Source organism: Rosa chinensis, chromosome 2 (genome assembly GCF_002994745.2).
Source record: "Rosa chinensis cultivar Old Blush chromosome 2, RchiOBHm-V2, whole genome shotgun sequence".
NCBI classification, from domain to species: Eukaryota; Viridiplantae; Streptophyta; class Magnoliopsida; order Rosales; family Rosaceae; genus Rosa; species Rosa chinensis.
The window spans coordinates 62,490,766-62,511,678 of NC_037089.1; positions in this window are offsets into that span (position 1 = coordinate 62,490,766).

Sequence of the window (20,913 nt, forward strand, 5' to 3'; positions counted from 1 at the left end):
CTGATTTTCAGGTATTATATTCTATGCTTTAGTTTTTATCAATTATTATTCTAAGCGATTTCTAACAAGTTGTTGATTCATTGGTTTTCAATTTTCAATAATAGGTGCAGTTGGATTTGCAGGTCAATCTTGATCAGAAAAGAAAAAAGAAGGAAAAAAAACTTAATCCAGATTTCCAGGTTTGTTCTATGCTAAAGTATTTATCATTCAAAGTTCAGTGTTTTGGCTTGCTTTGATTTTTTTTTTATTTAGCCAGTTTCAATAATGTTTCCTCGGAAACAACTCTCAGGTTCTCAAAAAAGAAAGAGAAAGAAAAGAGAAGAAGAAATTATTTAATCTCAAAGGGGATCTTTAGATAAATATTTTGTTAGAGATAAATGAAAACTTTTGAATCTATTTTTGGCTTCTTGTTTGATGCATCTAAGTTAGCTTATTTGGATGATGATGAACTGAAAAGCTGTTGTAAAAATCTTGAAACTGCTTTGAGAAGTGGTGAGAGTTCTGATATTGATGCAAAATATTTGTTTATGGAGTTACAAATTTTGCAGGAGATGTTGCCGAATGAGGCATATGAAACAGATAGACCTTGGACATCCATTCAAATTATGGAGTTTGCAAAGAAAATGGATATGTTTCCAAGTGTTATGGTAGCCTACAGGATCTTATTGACTATATTGGTGACTGTAGCATCCGCTGAAAGAAGTTTTTCGAAATTAAAATTGTTAAAATCTTATCTGCGGACTACCATGACTCAAGACAAGTTGAATGGATTAGCTATTTTAACCATTGAAAGAAATATGTTAGCAAATGTTGACTATGAAAAGATAATTGATGATTTTGCTTCAAGAAATGCAAGAAGACACCATTTTAGATGATTTCTAAACTTTTTTATATGGGGTTTTGGTTTTATGTCTCCCCTATTGTGTAATGTTTCTTTATGTAATAGCCTCTAAAAAACATGTCTATTATTTTTGACTAGTTGGGCACACACAAAAAAATTCGCCTTGGGCATCAAAAAGCTTAGGGCCGGCCCTGCTAGGGACTCCAATGCTTTATGGCAGGACACATGTTGATGATGAAGATACCCACTCCAGGGTGTATCCTCATAATCAGGGGCGACCAAGAGATAGCAAGGCAATGTAACTCTCTGATAGTCGTGAGAGGGTACGACAGACACTAGGTATTCTTGGCCACAGACCTCCCCTCCCCATCCGAAAAACCCGATCACCCTAGGGAGGATCCCTAGACCCAGGAAGATAGCGACACTCGCAGTAAAAAGAAAGATGACAAGAAGCCCCCAAGGCCAAATACCTTAGAGGACCTGATATCCGTATCCATCTTCGACACCCTACCAGAGAGGAAAGTCAAAATTGGTTCCAAAATAGATCCACATTTTCAAGAAGAGTTGACCGCATTCCTCAAGTCTAGGCAGGAAGTGTTTGCATGGTCGTACGTCGACATGCCAGGCATATTGCCGACACTACTCAACCATAAGCTCACCATCTCGCCAGATGCAGCACCTGTCAAGCAGAAGAGAAGGACACAGAAGAAAAATACGAGGCCATACAGGCAGAAGTCAAGAAGTTCCAAGACATAGGGTTCGTCAGAGAGGTATCTCACCCGACATGGCTCTCCAATATTGTAATGGTAAAGAAATCCAATGGCAAATGGCGCATGTGCGTTGATTACACCATGTTAATGTTAGTGACCGAGGGGTGTAATTAATGTAGAGAATGAGAGAGTGAGAGAGAGAGAAGACACAAGAAGTATAGTGGTTCGTCTCCCGCTAAGGCGGGAGACTATGTCCACTTGAAAGCTTAACTATGTGTGTTGGGCCTTACGGCCCAAGAGAATTACATGAGATATAATGGGATGTTGAGTAAGTAGGAAGGAGTCTCCTTTTATAGGGGAGGGAGGCTCCTTCTTTTACATGTTTTCCAATGTGGGATGCTAAAACCACTATTCTAGTGTAGAAAGACCTATTATGGAGGCAACTTGGCAAGGCAGGGAAGGTGGCTTCCCGGCGAGGTATTGGCTGCTTTCGACTATCGTGGTGTAGCTTGGACATTGGGCTACGGGATGCATGTCTCGGTTGGGCCCCACCATGGCTTGTGGGCCCTCCAAGAGGGTGTTACTTATGCTTGGTGACATAGAAAATAGCCTTGCTAGTAGAGGTATCTACACACCAACTTGAACAAAGCTTGCCCCAAGGATAGCTTTCCTTTGCCACGAATTGACCAATTGGTCGATTCCACAGTCAAACACAAGCTCCTGAGTTTCTTCATGGACACCTTCTTGGGATACAACCAAATCGCCATGGAACCTTCTGACCAAGAGCACATAGGTCAGTATTACTACAAGGTAATGCCATTCGGACTGAAATAATGTAGGGGCAACGTACCAAAGGTTAGAAATACCATGTTTGCAGATCACATTGGGAAAATCATGGAAGTCTATGTCAACGATATGCTAATAAAAAGCGTCACCATCGAAGGCCATATCAAAAATTTGAGCATTGTCTTCGACGTCCCACTCCAATATGGCATGAGACTTAACCTTGACAAATGTGTATTCCATGTCCTCGGAGGAAAGTTTCTATGTTTTGTCGTCAACGAGAGGCGTATTAAAGCAAACCTTGGGAAGGTCCAAACCATTCTAGATATGGCACCACCAAAAACAAGAATGAAGTCCAGTCCCTAACATGTAAAGTCGTAGCCCTTGCCCGGTTCATCTCTCACCTAACCGACAAGTGCGCACCATTTTTCAAGCTCCTCAAAAACCCACCACACTAAAACATAAATTGGGGATAGGAGCATGACAAAGCATTCAATGGAATCCGAACTACCTCGCGTCAGTATCTGTCCTCTCGAAGCCCATTCCAAGGGAGATCCTATACATATATCTCGCAGTATCGATCATAGCAGTTAGTACGACCTTCATTATGCGAGAGAGCACCGACGAGCTGCCTGTATATTACACTGGCAAAGGCTTCAACGATGCGGAATCCAAGTACTCCGACATCAAAAAATCTGCCTTAGCACTCCTTACGGCCGCTAGGCGATTAAGGCAATACTTCCAAGCACATACGATCCATGTACTCACCAACCATCCCTTGAAGCAAGTCCTCCAGAAACCACAGTCCTCGGTAGGTTGGTAAAATGATCTATCGAGCTGGGCAAGTTCGACATTCAGTACGTGCTGAGAACAGCTATCAAAGGACAGGTCACTGCAGACTTCATTGCAAAATTCATTCCTCTGGAAACAAGCGAACCCCCAAACGAGAAAAATACAGAAGCCACACACCCCAAACCCGATATGGACACTCCATGTCGATGGCTCATCTAACAGTAAGCTTAGTATGGCAGGCGCGATCTTCACTGATCCAGAGGGGCACACACACGAGTATGCCTTAAAATTCAAGTTTAAAGCCTCCAACAATGCAGCTGAGTACGAGGCACTAATAGTTGGCATCCAACTGGCAAGAGAACTTAGGGTCAAGAATCTGCAAATTTTCAGCGACTCGCAACTTGTTGTCAACCAGGTCGGTGGTGGTTTCCAAGCTAGGGAATTCCACATATCCCATTATCAATCCCTCACAACAATCCTACTCAAGCAATGTCTCGCCTGTCATACAATCGTGTTGATACCAAGAGCGCAGAACGCTAAGGCAGATGCAATCGCCAGAATGGCCACCTCGCCACCTGACACATATATCGAAAGCTTATAGATAGAGGTCCTGGACAAGCCAAGTATAGATAGACCATTCTTGAAGATATTCACTACAGAGGGCCAAAGGCCACCTTCATGGATGGACCTATTCATTGACTATCTCTTGAAGGGCATTGAGCCTACAGACAAAGCAGTCACTACCAGACTCCGCAGGAGAGTGACACTATACACCATCCGAGAGGGCAAGCTATCCAGGAAAGGTAGGTTGTTCCCCCTCCTAAAATTCATCTCCCTCTAGGAAGGACAACGAGTGCTATCGCAACATAGTGGAATCCACAGTAACCATGCGGGAGCTAGGAAATTGGCATTCAAAGCACTCCATATAGGGTACTACTGGGCCACAATCAAACATGATGCAAAGCGAATCACCAGCGCTAGCCTAAAGTGCCACCAATTTGCCAACTCTCCATCATTATCGCTACTTGGGCATACTGCTAGTGGGGACTGGACTTTATCGGTAAGTTTCCCACAATACCAGGATAGCTAAAATTTGTTATCGTCGCTATGGACTACAACACTAAGTGGGTGGAAGCAGAGGCTCTCACCACCATCACAGTTACCAAGGTCATCAACTTCTTATGGAAGAATATCTTTTGCCAGTTCAGAATCCCTGAAACAATCATCATTGATAATGGTTCATAGTTCAACAACGACACACTCAGGGAATTTGTGGGCTAGTATGGCACCAAGATTCGATACGCTTCACCCGCTCACCCCTAGACAAATGACCAAGTTGAGGCAATCAACAAGATTATTAAGCAGAACTTGAAAATGTGGTTCGATGATGCAAAGGGCCTCTGGGCAGCAAAGTTACTTACAGTCCTTTGGGTTATCAGGACAACACCAACATAGGCCAACGACGAGTCCCCCTTTTGCATGTCATTTGGCACTAATGTAATCCCTGTTGAGCAGGAAATCCAGAGCGATAGAGTAGCATGCTTCAACATGCTCATCAACTAGGAAGGTTTGAATCTTAACTTTGATATCCTAGAGGAGCGTCGAGAATGAGCACACCTTTGCAACATAAATAACAAACAGCGTATCGCTCGATACTACAATGCTAAGGTTAGGCTTGCCTCTCGCTGTCAGGGACTGGGTGATGAAGGAAACAATGCTAACTCCAACAGGATTAAAAGCCACTTGAAGGACCCTATGAGATTGTCGAAGCCATTGGGCCAGCCACTTCTTACCGGAAAAGAGTCGATGGTAATATACTTCCACAACCATGGAATGCTTAGCACCTTCGCAACTACCCCAAATGAGGATGAGCACACCTAAGCTCCTAGCACGACCTCTCGCCACCTAAACTCTACTCCAGCATCACCCACATCACCACCACAGTCAGAGGCGGAGCTACGTTGGGGCACAGTGGGTCCCGTGCCCTAGTAAGATTTTAGTATAAAATTCTTCTAGTTTGGCTGTACCATAGATAGCTGGTTTGCTGTAGTGGTAGATGTCTTTTTGCATGTGGATGTGCTCCTGGGTTCGAGTATTACTAGCAACAATGCACTTTTTTTTTTCAAACATTAATATTTTTCTTTGAGTTAAATATTGTTTACTCCCTATACTTATAGGGTTTCATCGTTTCAGTCTCTGACGTTCGAATTTCACCTAAAAACTCCTCTAACTCTCAATTTCCTCCCAATTAGTCCCTGCCGTCAAGTTCCGTCCAAATTGTCCGTTAATTGCTGATGTGGCATCCATTTCACGTCAAAATGTCTATTTTACCCTCATCACTGATTTTATTTTTTATTTTTTAATTTCTCTGTCTTTTTTTTCTTTTTCCTTTTTGTCTTTTTACCCCTTCTTCTTCCACCATGTCGAGATGGAAATGCAGCAGCTGCTAAGCATGGGCTTCCCTACCGACCTCACCGCCGGTGGCAGCAACTCCGTTCTCAAAGCCTCCGATTGGATTCTCAACCGCAATTCCTCCACAACCACCCCACTCCACAAATTCACAATCCCAAAACAAACAAGAACCAGAAGAACAATAGTCCACCCCAACCTCCCAACTCCCCAAGCGCCACAAACTTCTCGTCCCGGAAACCCCGCCGCCTACCACCTCCGATAAACCCGCAACCGCCGCGGCCCACCACCAACCCTTGTCGGAGGGCATGCGGCCCAGGACCCTCAACGATGTCGTCAGCCAAGACTTTCTCTTGCTCCTCTCTGATCTCTTCTCTCTCTACTTCGACCTCATTACTCTTTCATTCGACCTCTTCAAGCTTAACTCCAAAACCAACAACATCCACATAGCAGTACTCGACCCACTTTCTTAACCAAATCCCACACCCCAGATTCTGTACTACATGTTTGGATGGAGAGCGTAGTGGAAAGACGGCGTTAAGGAGGACGACGACGACGACAACCAGATAGGAAATTTCTCCAAGTCGAGATCGGTGAGGAAGAGGCTTTCACTTACTCTGAAACTCTAGGCAAATGGTCGATCAGTGACTCTAGTCTTTCCACCACGACCTCCATGTTCCCCGCCGCTACTTGGATTGCTTCGGCCGCCTCCCCTACAAAGACATATCGGAATCGGGATCGGGCTGGACCGATTTGTGATGGTAAGAATCTGAGGAGTTGTAAAGATTTGGACTTTGTTGGATTTGATCAATTTGGTTTAGGTTGAGGTTGGTATTGATAGGGATTTGATTTGGTTTAGGAGAAGGTAAGAATCTGAGGATGGTTTGGTTTGGATTTTTACTGATTTCATAATCGTCAGTGATGAAGATGGTGAAGCATCCAACAACTTCGAGCTCCATGAGGTGATGGCGAGCAGGTCCAGATTCTCCTCCATTTGAAAGAAGAAGATGGAGAGAGAGTTGGGTTTGTTTTTGGAGGAAGAAGAAGACGGAGAGGGGGAGAGAGAGTTGGAAGAAGAAGTGGTCAAAAGAAAAAAAAAACTAAAAAAAAAACCATGAGGGTAAAATAGACATTTTAGTGTGAAATGGATGCCACGTCAGCAATTTAACGGATAATTTGGACGGAGCTTGACGGCAGGGACTAATTGGGAGGAAATTGAGAGTTCGAGGAGTTTTTAGGTGAAATTCGAACGTCAGGGACTGAAACGATGAAACCCTATAAGTATAGGGAGTAAATAGTATTTAACTCTTTTTCTTTCTTCTCAACAAAAATACATTAAAACTATTCTCTCTTATGAGTTTAAATTCATAGATAAATTATATTTCCATTGTGAAAAATTGTCTAAAATCTAAACACTATAAGTTTGATTAATAAAATATGTAATTTAAAAAAAAAATATTGATCTTTCCGTAATATTATTTTAATTTTTTATTTTTATTAAAATTTTGATTTTGATTTTAAACTTTGGAGTGCCCCACCAATCTTAAATTTCTGGCTCCGCCACTGACCACAGTCGTAAGTTATATAATGTGTTTTTGTACCTGCCTTCAGAGCAGCACTTAATGAATTCCCTTTATTAGTACTACATATATCAATCTCCAAAACACATGCTCCAATGTGATACTAATCGATCATCTATACAGCCACAACGATCCCTCGTAAATCTCGTATCGCCTATCGCTATCAAGGCACAACATGACACCACAACAAAAATGATAATAAAATAAAATTATACTAAAGGCATGGGCACGCTGTATTGCAATCCCAAATCATTGCCTACATGTCGACAACGATACACCGAATCGAAATCACTTATGGTCGGTTCTGCTGATATAGCAAATGCTATCCCTTAGAAACCCTTGTGACATCTATAACGTTCAACTAATAAATCTCAAAGGCATATTGCCAAGGCTACACACCCCAACGCAAATCACAAACCCGGTAAGGATGAATGGCTACGCCAACGACATATTATCGCCAACATCACCTGTCTCCAATGTTAAAAATATGCTATCGCCAAGTCAGTAATCGCTAATGTTAGCCAAGTTAGTAATCACTAATATTAAAAATACACTATCGCCAAGTCAGTAATGGCCAATGTTAAAAATACGCTATCACCAAGTCAGTCGCCAATGTTAAAAATACGCTAACACCAAGTCAGTAATCGTCAATGGTAAAAGTACGCTATCGCCAACAATCAGTAATCAATAATGTTAAAATCACGTTATCGCCTATAGTCAGTAATCAACATCAATGCTAAAATCGTGCCATTGCCAACAGAGTATCGCCAATAATGGCCAATATTTATTACCAATCTATTATTGCCAAAAGTAATCACCAATATCTAATGCTATCGACAACTGATAATTGCCAACAACTCCAATTGGGCAACATTAAAAGAAGCATAAAGTCCAATAAAACAGTTCATTTACTATAAAGGCTTTGCGGCCAATAGCATTACGTCAAAGTCCATTCGTTAGACAATACGATACATAAATATCTTCTCCAGCTAACGTGAGACCACCTCTCCGATAAGACTGATCTTTGAAATTTGAGAAGCCCCGACTCGAGGCCTACCATCAAGCCACACTTTAATGTCATCAATAAGGTTACCATATTCCAAATTTTGGTAGTCCTCTAACTGAATTTCGAATACAGCCACAAGACAATTTGTAATTTGCCATATTTACAACATCTGCAAACCCACTTTCAGAGCTAACAATTCAACATGTTTGGCAGATGTAGCAAAGCTGACATGGTGAGCAAAAGCAGCTATGCAGCTTCCTCGATCATCTCGAACTAGACTAGGAGTACACCAACTACGCCTCATTCAGTTCTGTTAGGCAAGAAAGCCCCAATTCTGTTGAGTATGAGACCATCTCACTCTTCTTTGTAGCTGAGGTTTCTTTATTTGTCCACCATGAGCCTGCTGATACTCACGATACCATGCCATGGTGCTGCACACAATATCATGTGCAGTTTGAGCTTGATGAGACCAAAGTGTAGCATTTCTATTCTTCCAAATACCCCAGATGAGCATGAGTAACTTCTGAAAATCATCAGTTCTAAGATTCATTGCTTGCTCAAGTATCCACTCTTTAAAATTGAAAATTGGAGAGACAAAAACTTGAAGATAGAAAGGAGTACTCGAAATAATAGTCTTCGCAAAAGGGCATGCACAAAAGATATGACCAACATCTTCATTTGGATGGGAACAAGAAACACATTTTAACTCACCCTGATAGCCTTTTGTGGTGAGTTTTGCTCAAGTTGGTAGTAAATTCCGACAGGCCCTCCAAACACAATTCAATACCATTCCTAGCACCTTAGACTTCCAAGTCTTTGCCATAACAGCTTGTATGAGTCTCCAAAAGGTGTGGAAGCTAGAGCATTGTCCATAACCAAACTACTTGCTACCCAATATGCAGTTTTGACAAAGTAGAAACCCCATTTTTTCTGGCTGCCAAATAAGTCTATCATCAAGTACAACAAAATAGAGATATCTTAAGTTTATTAGACATCTTAAGTAAAAGTTTTTTAGCATTTACTGGATCCTTCCAAAAGATGATATTGTAAATACCCAGGTATTTTACAATAGTAGATGTGTGATTAATACCAAGAATACTTGAGATGTAATTCTTTTTGGGAAATCGTAATCTTATTAGAAAAATAGATAGATGGCTTATCTAGGTTGATTTTTTGACAAGAAAAACATTTATAAGATTGTTAGCAACAGTGGTAGTGGCCCTGTCAAAAATCAGACAATCATTAATAAACATTAAGTTGGAGATCCTTGGACCACCAGATAGGATAAATGACCAATATTTTGTTTTTGTTTAAGGAAAACTGAATTGGGAGAGAATTGAGTCACACTTTCATTGATAATAGGGGTCTCTTTATATAGAAGATTACAATCATAGAGAGAGTTGTACATGGAAACATAATCGTACATTTATTGGATATCTCCTAAGATTCTCCGAGAATATCTCTAATATAAACCCTATTTCAACTAGAGAAAGTAACCTCGAGTTTGGGCCAGACACATATTCTGGATTTACTTGAACACTCCCCCTTGTGTGGCCCAAACGTGTTGCTCTTCTCGTTGTCTCATTAAAAACCTTGCCAAGTAACAAAAACCCTGTGGGACAAAAATAACCTCGGTCGAAAGGGAAAAAAAGCACAACACACTCTTCACGTTTCAAGACCATACATGTAGATATCTCCCCCTGATGTCTACATCTCCCCCTGATGACAACGGTCATGGGAGTTTGGATAACTTCCATAAAAGATGCTACTAACATGTTTCTCAAAAGTGGAATTTAGGCAATGACTTAGTGAGCAAGTCTGCCACACTGTCCTCAGATCGAACCTAGTTCACTTTGATCGTAAGGAGAGTCTGTTGTTGCTGATTATCCTTGGTGTTGTCGCTTTTGATGTAGCCTTGCTTAATTTGTTCAAAATAAGTAGCATTATCCCAAATGCTCGTAGGCTCATCTGTGGTAGACTTCAAACCACAATTGTTCGAACATGCTTAATTATGGATCCAATCCATATACATTCACGAACCTCTTCGTGAAGAGCAATGATCTTTGCATTGTTCAAAGATATAGCGACTAGGGTCTGTTCTGTAGACCTCCAAGATATCATGGTCTTTACCCATGGTGAACACTTAACAATTTTGGGAATGACATTTGTATGGGTTAGAGAGATACCCAATATCAGCAAAACCTTCCAAAATACATGTTGTTTTGGGATGGGGATAATGGACGCAGGCCAGTGTTGGCGGCGTTCCTGGTGTGTGATGGGTTCGAATCCATCATCTTTCTATAGGGATAGAATGAGCTCATATCAATCATACATCTCAAGTACCTAAAGATATTTTTTACACCAATCAAATGGCGACGCGTTGGCCCAGAGCTATACCTTAGCTAACAAGTTCACTGCAAATGACATGTCCGATCTTGTGCATTGAGCTAAGTACAATAATGCACCTATTGTACTCAATTAAGGCACTTCTGCCTCTAGCACATCTTTGTCATCATCCTTCAGATGAAAAGGATCATTTTTAGGATCAAGACTACGGACGATCATGGGGATGCTTGAAAGTTTGACCTTGTCAAAATGCCTAAGCATCTATCGACACGATGCTCAAGTTCCAAACCGAAACATAATCGTGTTCTCCCATAATCCTTCATCTCAAAATCGGATTTCAAGTGTTCAGCAGTTTCCCTTAACTCTTTAAGGACTTCTAATGGAGATCATGTCCAACATGAACCATGATGGAATCCCAAACTTGTTATGAAAACGCGCGGGCATATCCCCTCCCAATAAAGTAGTCATCTTAGTGAGCATTTCAACCTTATTGTAAACACGCTCCGTTGTCTAGAGCCACTTGACTTGGGTAAATGAAGTTCACCATGAACCTTCATGTACTTTCCGTATCTAGATCCCTATAAAGATACGTAGTGACCACATTTGTAAGCTGCATTTTCAGTTATTCGGAAACTACCAAACTGACAGGGTAGTGGAGTGCAATGACATCCATTAAGAGAAAATATGTCTCATAGTAGTCAATTCCAGAGCGTTTTGCGAGAAGCCTTGCGCCATAAGGCGAGATTGCCATATCTTTTTCTCATCACGATTTCTAACGAAGATCCATTAGTCAATAGGTTTTATGTCAAGAGGTGTTGGCATTACTGGCTCAGAAAAGCTTCCTCTTCGTTAGAGAATCCATCTTAACCTGGATCGCATCTTTCCATTTAGGCCAGATTTCTCTACGTTGGTATTCATTCATCAACGGAGCGTGGTTCGATATCATCGTACTCAACAAACTCATGCGCATGCGCAACTACATCATCATTATGATGGAGTTTCTATCCCACGTCTCATATACACTAGTGTAATTTTCATAGAGCTCTATATTCTCAAGAATAGGTTCTGACGTTGAGGCGTCCCCCAACGATAACCATAACCCGGAAGATTCTTATGAGACGTATTTTGAGTGTCGATGATCAAAGGATTGGAGTGTGCCAAAGCATCCTTCGAACCTACGGGTCTCCCACGCATCCTATCTGGGGCCATGGTCTGTAACGCCAGAGTGCCACTCTCTTTGGTGTTGGCGCCATGCCTACCTCCGTGTAGGGTTGCGCTACGTCCTCTCGTAGGGATGTCCTTCCTTGCAGGCTTGTTTGCAGCATATTTATGTGATCTCGTCACTTTAACAAGGATCGAGATGAGACATAGTGGGGACATGTCACGACAATTCCTGTCGTTCCTGCTGAACATCCGTGTTCTTATCTCCCCTTGACGATGGGAAGACTGTCTCATCAAAGTGACAACTCACAAATCTAGCAGTAATGAGATCGCCTTGCAAGGGCATTAAGTGGTGGACGACTGTTGGAGTCTCAAATTAAACGTAGTTGCCTATTCGTCTGTAAGGACCCATTAGAGAGTGCTGTGGCGGCGCAATTGGCACATAAATGACATATTCAAATATGCGTAAGTACGATACTTGTACCCAGTCACTAGCTGTAACGCAGAGGTAAATTGAGTGGCGGTGGGTCGTAGACGAATTAGTATTGCTGCATGCGATATTGCATTACCCCAAGCGGATATAAGAAGATTGGTGCGCATTACCAATGTCCTGACTACCATCGTAGTCGTTTTCGCTAGACCATTTGGGTGTGTCCATGAGAATATGATGTCCAACATCAATTCCATTGCAATATCCATCGAAAGTCTTTGATGTAAACTTTCTAGCATCGTCAAGTCTAATTGACAAAATAGGATGATCCGGGGAGTGAGCCCGTTGTCATATGATAGTTGCTAGGAGTGTAGCATAAGTAGCATTACGAGTGAACAATGGCACAACACGTGACCAGCATGTTTGCATGTCAACCAACATCATGAGATATTTAAACGTCCGTAAGTTGGTTGAACTAGTCCACAGAATCCCTACGGATTCTACGTAAAAACATAATGAATATTTTCATATCCTTTGCATACGATGGTCTCAGTGCTAATTTCCCTAAGGAACGGGTTTTGTAAAACGAGTGAGAGGCTTTAGAAGCAACCAATGAGAATTTTGGTTAGGCCTGAGCGTCTAAAACGCTATTTGAAGCAAGTTGGTGATTGCAGCATCACCTAAGGCGCCATCACCATGATGGACGCCATCCATGGCATCATGGATAGGGACTGTGCCAGCCCTAGACTGGTGGTGGACGGAGGCGATGACCTAGGTAGCTGCGTCGGTCACACTTAGTCCAGAAATCAATTTTTGATTCATGCTTTATTTCGCTAAAAAGAAATGATGTCCATGTAAAGTCTTTAGTAGACGGATTATCATATCATGACTAGAATGATCTATCCTATCGTGACAAAACTAATATATGTCTAAATCCAAGAGATCTTCTCTCATAACTTTTATTGGATTAATAGCTCGAATAGTGATATAGAGTTCACAAGAGAGACACATAAACTTCTCTAAGATGCTCCTTTGTTCGCAATCATTAGAGGTATTGCAAAGGAACTCATTTTCGTTCTCTACATGCGTTTTCACATGAAATCCGTTGACTACTCATAGGCGCGATTTGCCCTAGGAGCGTAGAGAGTTTTTGTGACAGTAATCAAGGTGCCTTTTGGCAAGGGGAACTTGGGGATATAGGATGACACGGCTTCGATAATTTGAAAGCTGGTATGGTGTTGGTGATGAAGACGTTCTTGCTTGCTTTAAATATGAAACCCTGAAAGAAAGAACAGAAAGCATGACTATAATGAGGTATTCTAAAGTACCTCTGTTTTGTTTCTTTGGCCTGGATTCACTTGGCTTCTTAACTTCACAATATTTCTCTTTTTTGATTATCTGCATATATTATTGTATTTTATTTATTGGTGAAGGATGTTGGTTCTATGTTATTGGTCTTCAGTACTATGTGGAATGAGGTTTTGATGGAATGAGGATATTTCATACCAATTTTCAAAACCCCTTTTTCACCTGCTTATAAATGAGAATGAGGGTGGGTTTTGTTAGAAGGAAAAACAGTGGTCAAAGTTGGCTGCTGCTTACAACTTCTACTTGTTTTTCTTATAGCTATTGTAAGCTATGCATATAACTATAAGTGAGAGTGTAGATCGACCTGCTACATAATTACGCAAATGTACGTATTATTGTCAAGATAGAGAAGTAGTAAGCCCAAAATTATCGTACCACGGGGATTAGTGGCTAACCCACAATCCTTGGGTAGACAGTTTTGGTTGAGCTTTTCATTAGAGATTTAATGCATTCACATATGCATAAGTGAAGTTGTATAAGTTTACCATAGACAAAGCTTGTCTGGTCTTTGGTTGTAAGGTGCCTACACCATATGTTGTATGTTTCAGTAATCTGAATATCAGAAATAAGATCTAGAGGAATAATATTCTTCCTCTCATATTTTATCAGGTTTCTATGAAATGGTTTGGATTCAGAAAGGTAGAAGTTCGACATTTTACAAGAGGTTAGCCTTTTTCAGTGTCCTAGAATTCAGAGCTTCTGCAAATCCAAAGGTTTTCTTCAGTAGGGCTGAATGACCAATACATTTTCAAAGATGATCATATACCTTACACAACTTTGGAAGGCATGAACTGTGTTTTTAAGTGCATTGATCTAAAGTATATCTGGCATGAGACCTGATATTACAAATACTTGTGTATAGGCTTATCGCTGTATACAGGGGCGGATCCAGAATTTTTTTTCAGGTAAGGCAGGAAGGGAAGGGAGGAAAATGAGAGAGAAGCTGCAAATTTTGGAGGCAATTATGAAGATTTTGCCTTAGTTTTGCCCTGTTTCTGCCTTGATTTTGTCTAATTTCTGCCATTTTCTTCCCCAATTCACCTTGTTTTGCCCTATTTTGCCACTTTCACATCCCTTGCCTACACCAAATCAATGTAAAATCAAAAATCCAGTCTAGGCAAGTGCCCAAGCTGGGCTCTATATGGATCCACCCCTGGCTGTATATAGGTAAAAATTTGCCTAATCAAAGTTCACTGAATTCACTCATTGAGAAATGCTTATATGGAAGCATTAATGATGATGAATTACGTGGCCAATAATGGATTAGTGATATCACTAATCTTCAATCAGTTTTTTTTTTCCTTATGTTCCTATATTAGTAATAGTGACATCATTCACTATAATAGGTCTTGACTACAAAAAGTTACCTTCTGGTATATGTCATGTAAGAGAAAAGAAACAGTACAATTTCCTCACAAGTCGTTGTATCTTGAAAATGTGTAGGGTTACTGATTCCAGAAAAGGGTATCTTGTCTGTACAGTGATTTTGTTTTTACAATTGCATCTGGTTTATTGCAATGAGTAGCTAAACCGTACCATAATGGTTATTTTGACATTGATCCATGAGGTAAATTTTGTATTTAGTGTGCTCCAATATTTGCTGTACTTGGTTGAGTATTGAGGGTACGTACTTTTCAATGTTTCTTCATAGACAGCATTCAATTTAGACTGCTGAAAGTTTACATCTTGGAAATGAACTTATTCTTGGTTCACTTGTGTACAGAATTCTGTTTCCTCCAGAATGCATGGTGGCTTTACATTTTGTGTTTTGAACTTTTGAAGCTAGGAAAACTATGTTGTGAACTTGTGATGTTATATGAGAAATTAAAAAAAAAAAGGTTATCCTGTTAATGATTTTTTGTTTGAATTTCTTTTCGAACTATGTGATTCTATTTCTGTAGTTCCAGGAAATTAGATTTTAAACTTAGATAACCTTTTGTTTTGCCTAGTTGTAAGGGTTTTTTTTTGAATGTGTTGTTTTGGAGATTTTTTCTTCTGTTTTGTGCTTTCAACTTCAGGAGCTTCCTGAAGGTAGCTGGTATTGTCTGCATTGCACCTGTTGGATATATGGTGATTCTGCTGATGATAAAGAGGCTTCAAGCACTTCTGATGGATTTCAATGTTCACAGTGCAAGCAAAAACTTTTTGTTAGACTATCTTTCTTGCACCTAAATAGTTTTCATTACCTGTAGAGAAGGCTTAAAGTTGTTTGTTGTGGACCTGTGCTATGTACATCAGAACTGACAGGTAACTGATATTGGTAAAAGAAAATCACCCTTAGTATAAAGAGTTTCCATGAAATCAAGATTTTCAATTAACTTTTAAGTTGGCATGCTGAAGCTGGTTAAGTTTTTAGAAGGTGTATAGCATTAGAAGCTTATGAGATGGTTAAAGAACAGAAGTATTATGTTTGAAAGCAGACAATTATTTGCTATCATCTTTCAGCTTTGCCTTGTTATGAATTCTCAATTTCACATCCTGTCTATGTGCTATTATAATCGCTTTATCTGCTTCTACTTCTTAGATCAGTCGGAACTGGTTTTCAATTAATTATCTTGGTTTTAAAAATTATTTCCTCTCTGTGTTACTAATGACCTTGTGGAGAAGTTAAATTACCTTTCCATCTTGGTTTCACGGAAGTTCGATGTCTACCTTGATCATGAGTCATGTCTCAATAAAAAATGCCTTTATGTAGGAGCCATGCATACTGGATTCTTGGTTGTGTTGTAGAAGCTGGCAAGAAGTATGTTAGCAATTCTAAATACACTTGAGGAGGATCAATTGATTTTAACAAATGAGGAAAATAAGGATTTCTTTTTTATCCTGGCATGTTTTTATTGGTAAAGCAAGGACTTCATTGACAGCTTGCTAGTGTTCAATCCCATTGTTTCGATATGGAATATTGTGGTTTTACTTTCCTGAAGCTTCATTCTAACTTTAGGCAAATACTTGCAAACTGTTAGTGTCTTGTTAATTATATCAATGACTCCATTTTTTAACAACGAGGTCTAGCTTGGCTGTCTTCTGTTTTTCAGAGTCAAATAAGGTTATTAATATTCAACTTAATGAGTATATTTTTCTCTTGCCAGAGTTCTCTTCCAAGGCTTGACAGAGGGGTGGTAGTGGAACTCTATTGAAGATGTATTTCCCAGGTCAGGCATTTGCCAAGAATCATTATCAACCCTGCCCTATTTGGTGTCTTGTGAATTGTGACAGTACACGTCCTTAGTTCCTTATTCCCAACCTTTTGATTTGAGTCTGTGTGGTTGAAGCGCAAGGTATTTCAATGCTTTGTTCAAGTCCTCCTAGCCAACACTCTAGTTGCTGTATAATACATTAAACTGGTTGGCCTTTTGGCACTTGTTTCATAGCCAAAGAGAAGTTCTGGTTAAGCTAGATTATACTAAGAAGGCCGTAATTTCCAATGGGGGATGTTTCATTTTATCTTCTAGGAAAAAAACTAGCAAATATGCCTTGGTTTTTCATGGCAGCACTTGTTACATTTCAACCTCTGCAGACAATGTAAAGTTGAGTAAATAGCAGCACTAGTTCTGCATCTTCATTCTATTCTTTGGTGATGCCTCCAAGCATACAAAGTCCGATCTTAAGAATCAAAAGTATGCACTTCTACACGCTTTCATTTTCCTCAGATTCTCACATACAGTTTCTGTTTTCAACTTCAATTCTGCTTTGATTTCGTTTTCTCAAGCACTCATTTAGTTCACTTGATTTTCAGATGTGCTCATTCGACAGTGGCAGAAAGAGCAAGGTCCAAAATTTGCACTTGTCTTCTGAGTGTTGCCAGATGACAAAGTTATGGACACTCAAACCGTCTTTAACCACGACCCTTAAACATTACTTTGGTGATTTTTCTTTCTTCGAAGATTTCCAACACAATGATCCCATTACTATATACATCTCATTTTCTTGAATGCTCAACACCAATTGCATGCTCTGCAACTCAGAAAGCAATCGAGTTTCTATGTACTATATACATTCTCTAGATGTTTAATTAGACCCATTTCATCATCAATATGAAAGCACAAGTAAACCATGAAAGGATATTGAGATCTGTTTGAGATTGGTAATCTTAGAACTCTATGACCTCTGCCTTTGCATTTAATGGATACTTCAAGAAAGACTCATGAGACCAAGACTGGCTAAACAAACACTTTGGATATGCCAATCAAAGCATATGGCTCCAAGGACGGACGTACTAATTAACCCAACAGGGTTAAAGGATGAAAGAACTGTACACTAAGAACAACATTGGCGGATCAAAACCCACATAGGCTCCTTGGAAGGATTGAGATTGAGAACCGCCGGTCTCTCTTCATCATGCTCTTAGACAAGAAATGCTCAGAGACAACGTCTATATATAGCAATGATTAGTCGAGTACTGGCTGGGGTTAGCATGAAGGCGACAATAGGGTACGAGGCCCTCGCATATGAAAGCACTTCAACCAAGTAGCATTTAGTCTAGCTAGTACTTCTAAGGTATTCCCCTGCAAAAGGAAGCGTTAGTAAAGATGTCAAGTTCGACATCTAAGGTAACACTAAAAGAAGTTACATACTTAATATACTAATCATTTGACACGATCTTCACACGTGACAATTAGTCTTTTCATTTTATGTTATTTTTGGAACAAATATCGGTCCTTTTATTTGTGTAATAATTTGATTTTATATGTCTCACTTTGTTTGTTGGAGTAATGTGCTGATTATTTGTTTTGGAGAATGATTTATCCTGCAAATTATATAAAAAATTGATATTCCACCTTTCATTTCATTTTCTTGGGGAATGAAAGAAAACAACGCGTTTAGAAACGAGCTAATACATTGCACGACGCCGTATTGACCAAGCGAACCAAAGCACATTTAGTACTATTATTGATTTGATATATTTGCACTTGCTATAGAGCGGTGGCCTCTCGAAAATGGAGGTCTAGCGTGGTTGCACTACTGACATCACCTCAGGGTTCACCGTAGAAACGGATTCTACTATAATAATAATAAAAACCTGCAATCTCAACCATTTAGGTGATCCACCCGTCCATTGTTCATAAATGTGTATTGACGGTCAACGTTAATAGTTAAAACAAATCTTCTTCATCCATTTCCGGCAGCCGCGATGTTTCTCGACAACACTCTAATATCTTAGAGCTGAGCAAGAGGAGCAGCTGCGACCAATCCCCTTTCACTCTTTTTCTTGATGGACTCGGGTTTCGACCTGTTGCTCCACCAATTGACCAATTGCATGGTAGGATCGGAGTTTGAATATAAGTTCTGAAATAACCATCCAAAACCCAGATTTGAATATGAAGTTGTTTTGAAGGAGGTCGAAGAATGAGCAAATGTCTATGGTAACCCAACTCAGATAAAATCAAATTGCATAAATCCTAAACCTGAAGTAATATTATGATTGACATTGATGACAAGCTCAGTGGCCAAGTAGAATGCAACACCTTGCCTCCCTCTCTTCCCCGAAAACCACTCACCTTCATCTTCAACCTCTATCCTTCTCTAGTTCACTTTTTCATACCCGAAAGCTCAGACCCAGAACAGAAGAATTTAGGGTCAAGAAGAAGCGACGGCCAATACGAAGCGATGAGCCGTACAAGGGGATATGGATAGCCGAGATTCACGAGCCAAACAAGCGCTCCCGGATTTGGCTTGGGTTATACTCGACTCCGGTGACGGCTGCTCCCAATGAAGGAGGAGTGCAAGGGCATTTTCGTCAAACCCCCCACGGACCCAACTTGGCTCCTCCCCATTAATAAATACAGCAGATTTAAAACAAAAGGAAAGGAAAAAACCATTCCCCAACGCTTTATTAAATTATTACTAGAAAATGTCCACACACCCGATGGGTGTGAGAGTAGTGGGGAGTTATAATTCTGAGAGTGGAGAATTTGAAATAGTTATTTTTTTTTTTTGCTTTTTACATTTTTATCCCTGATGTTAAAATATAATCCATGATATTTTAATATTTGAGGGTTATAAAGGTAAAAAAATCAGTTTTGGCTAACAACACCTCTTATCTTAATAATAGTATTTAACATTTTGGATATGTTATATATATACTAGAAAATGTCCACACACCCGATGGGTGTGACGGGTGTGAGAGTAGTGGGGAGTTATAATTATGAGAGTGGAGAGTTTGAAATTGTTATTTTCTTTTATTTATTTATTTGCTTTTTACATTTTTATTCGTGATGTTAAAATGTAATCCAAGATATTTTAATATTTGAGGGTTATAAAGGTAAAAACAATCAGTTTTGGCTAACAACACATCTTCTCTTAATAATAGTATAGATTATTATTATTATTATTATCTTTTAAAATTGAAAATGGTTTTTGAAGGATATTTGAGGGTTATAAAGGTAAAAAAAATCAGTTTTGGCTAATAACACATCTTCTCTTAATAATAAACATTGATGACAAGCTCAGTGGCCAAGTAGAATGCAACACCTTGCCTCCCTCTCTTCCCCGAAAACCACTCACCTTCATCTTCAACCTCTATCCTTCTCTAGTTCACTTTTTCATACCTGAAAGCTCAGACCCAGAACAGAAGAATTTAGGGTCAAGAAGAAGCGACGGCCAATACGAAGCGATGAGCCGTACAAGGGGATATGGATAGCCGAGATTCACGAGCCAAACAAGCTCTCCCGGATTTGGCTTGGGTTATACTCGACTCCGGTGACGGCTGCTCCCAATGAAGGAGGAGTGCAGGGGCATTTTCGTCAAACCCCCTACGGACCCAACTTGGCTCCTCCCCATTAATAAATACAGCAGATTTAAAACAAAAGGAAAGGAAAAAACCATTCCCCAACGCTTTATTAAATTATTACTAGAAAATGTCCAAACACCCGATGGGTGTGAGAGTAGTGGAGAGTTATAATTCTGAGAGTGGAGAATTTAAAATAGTTATTTTTTTTTTTTGCTTTTTACATTTTTATCCCTGATGTTAAAATATAATCCATGATATTTTAATATTTGAGGGTTATAAAGGTAAAAAAATCAGTTTTCGCTAACAACACCTCTTCTCTTAATAATAGTATTTAATATTTTGGATATGTTATATATATACTAGAAAATGTCCACACACCCGATGGGTGTGAGAGTAGTGGGGAGTTATAATTATGAGAGTGGAGAGTTTGAAATTGTTATTTTCTTTTATTTATTTATTTGCTTTTTACATTTTTATTCCTGATGTTAAAATGTAATCCATGATATTTTAATATTTGAGGGTTATAAAGGTAAAAAAAAAATCAGTTTTGGCTAACAACACATCTTCTCTTAATAATAGTATAGATTATTATTATTATTATCATCTTTTAAAATTGAAAATGGTTTTTGAAGGATATTTGAGGGTTATAAAGGTAAAAAAAATCAGTTTTGGCTAATAACACATCTTCTCTTAATAATAGTATAGATTATTATTATTATTATTATCTTTTAAAATTGAAAATGGTTTTTGAAGGGTT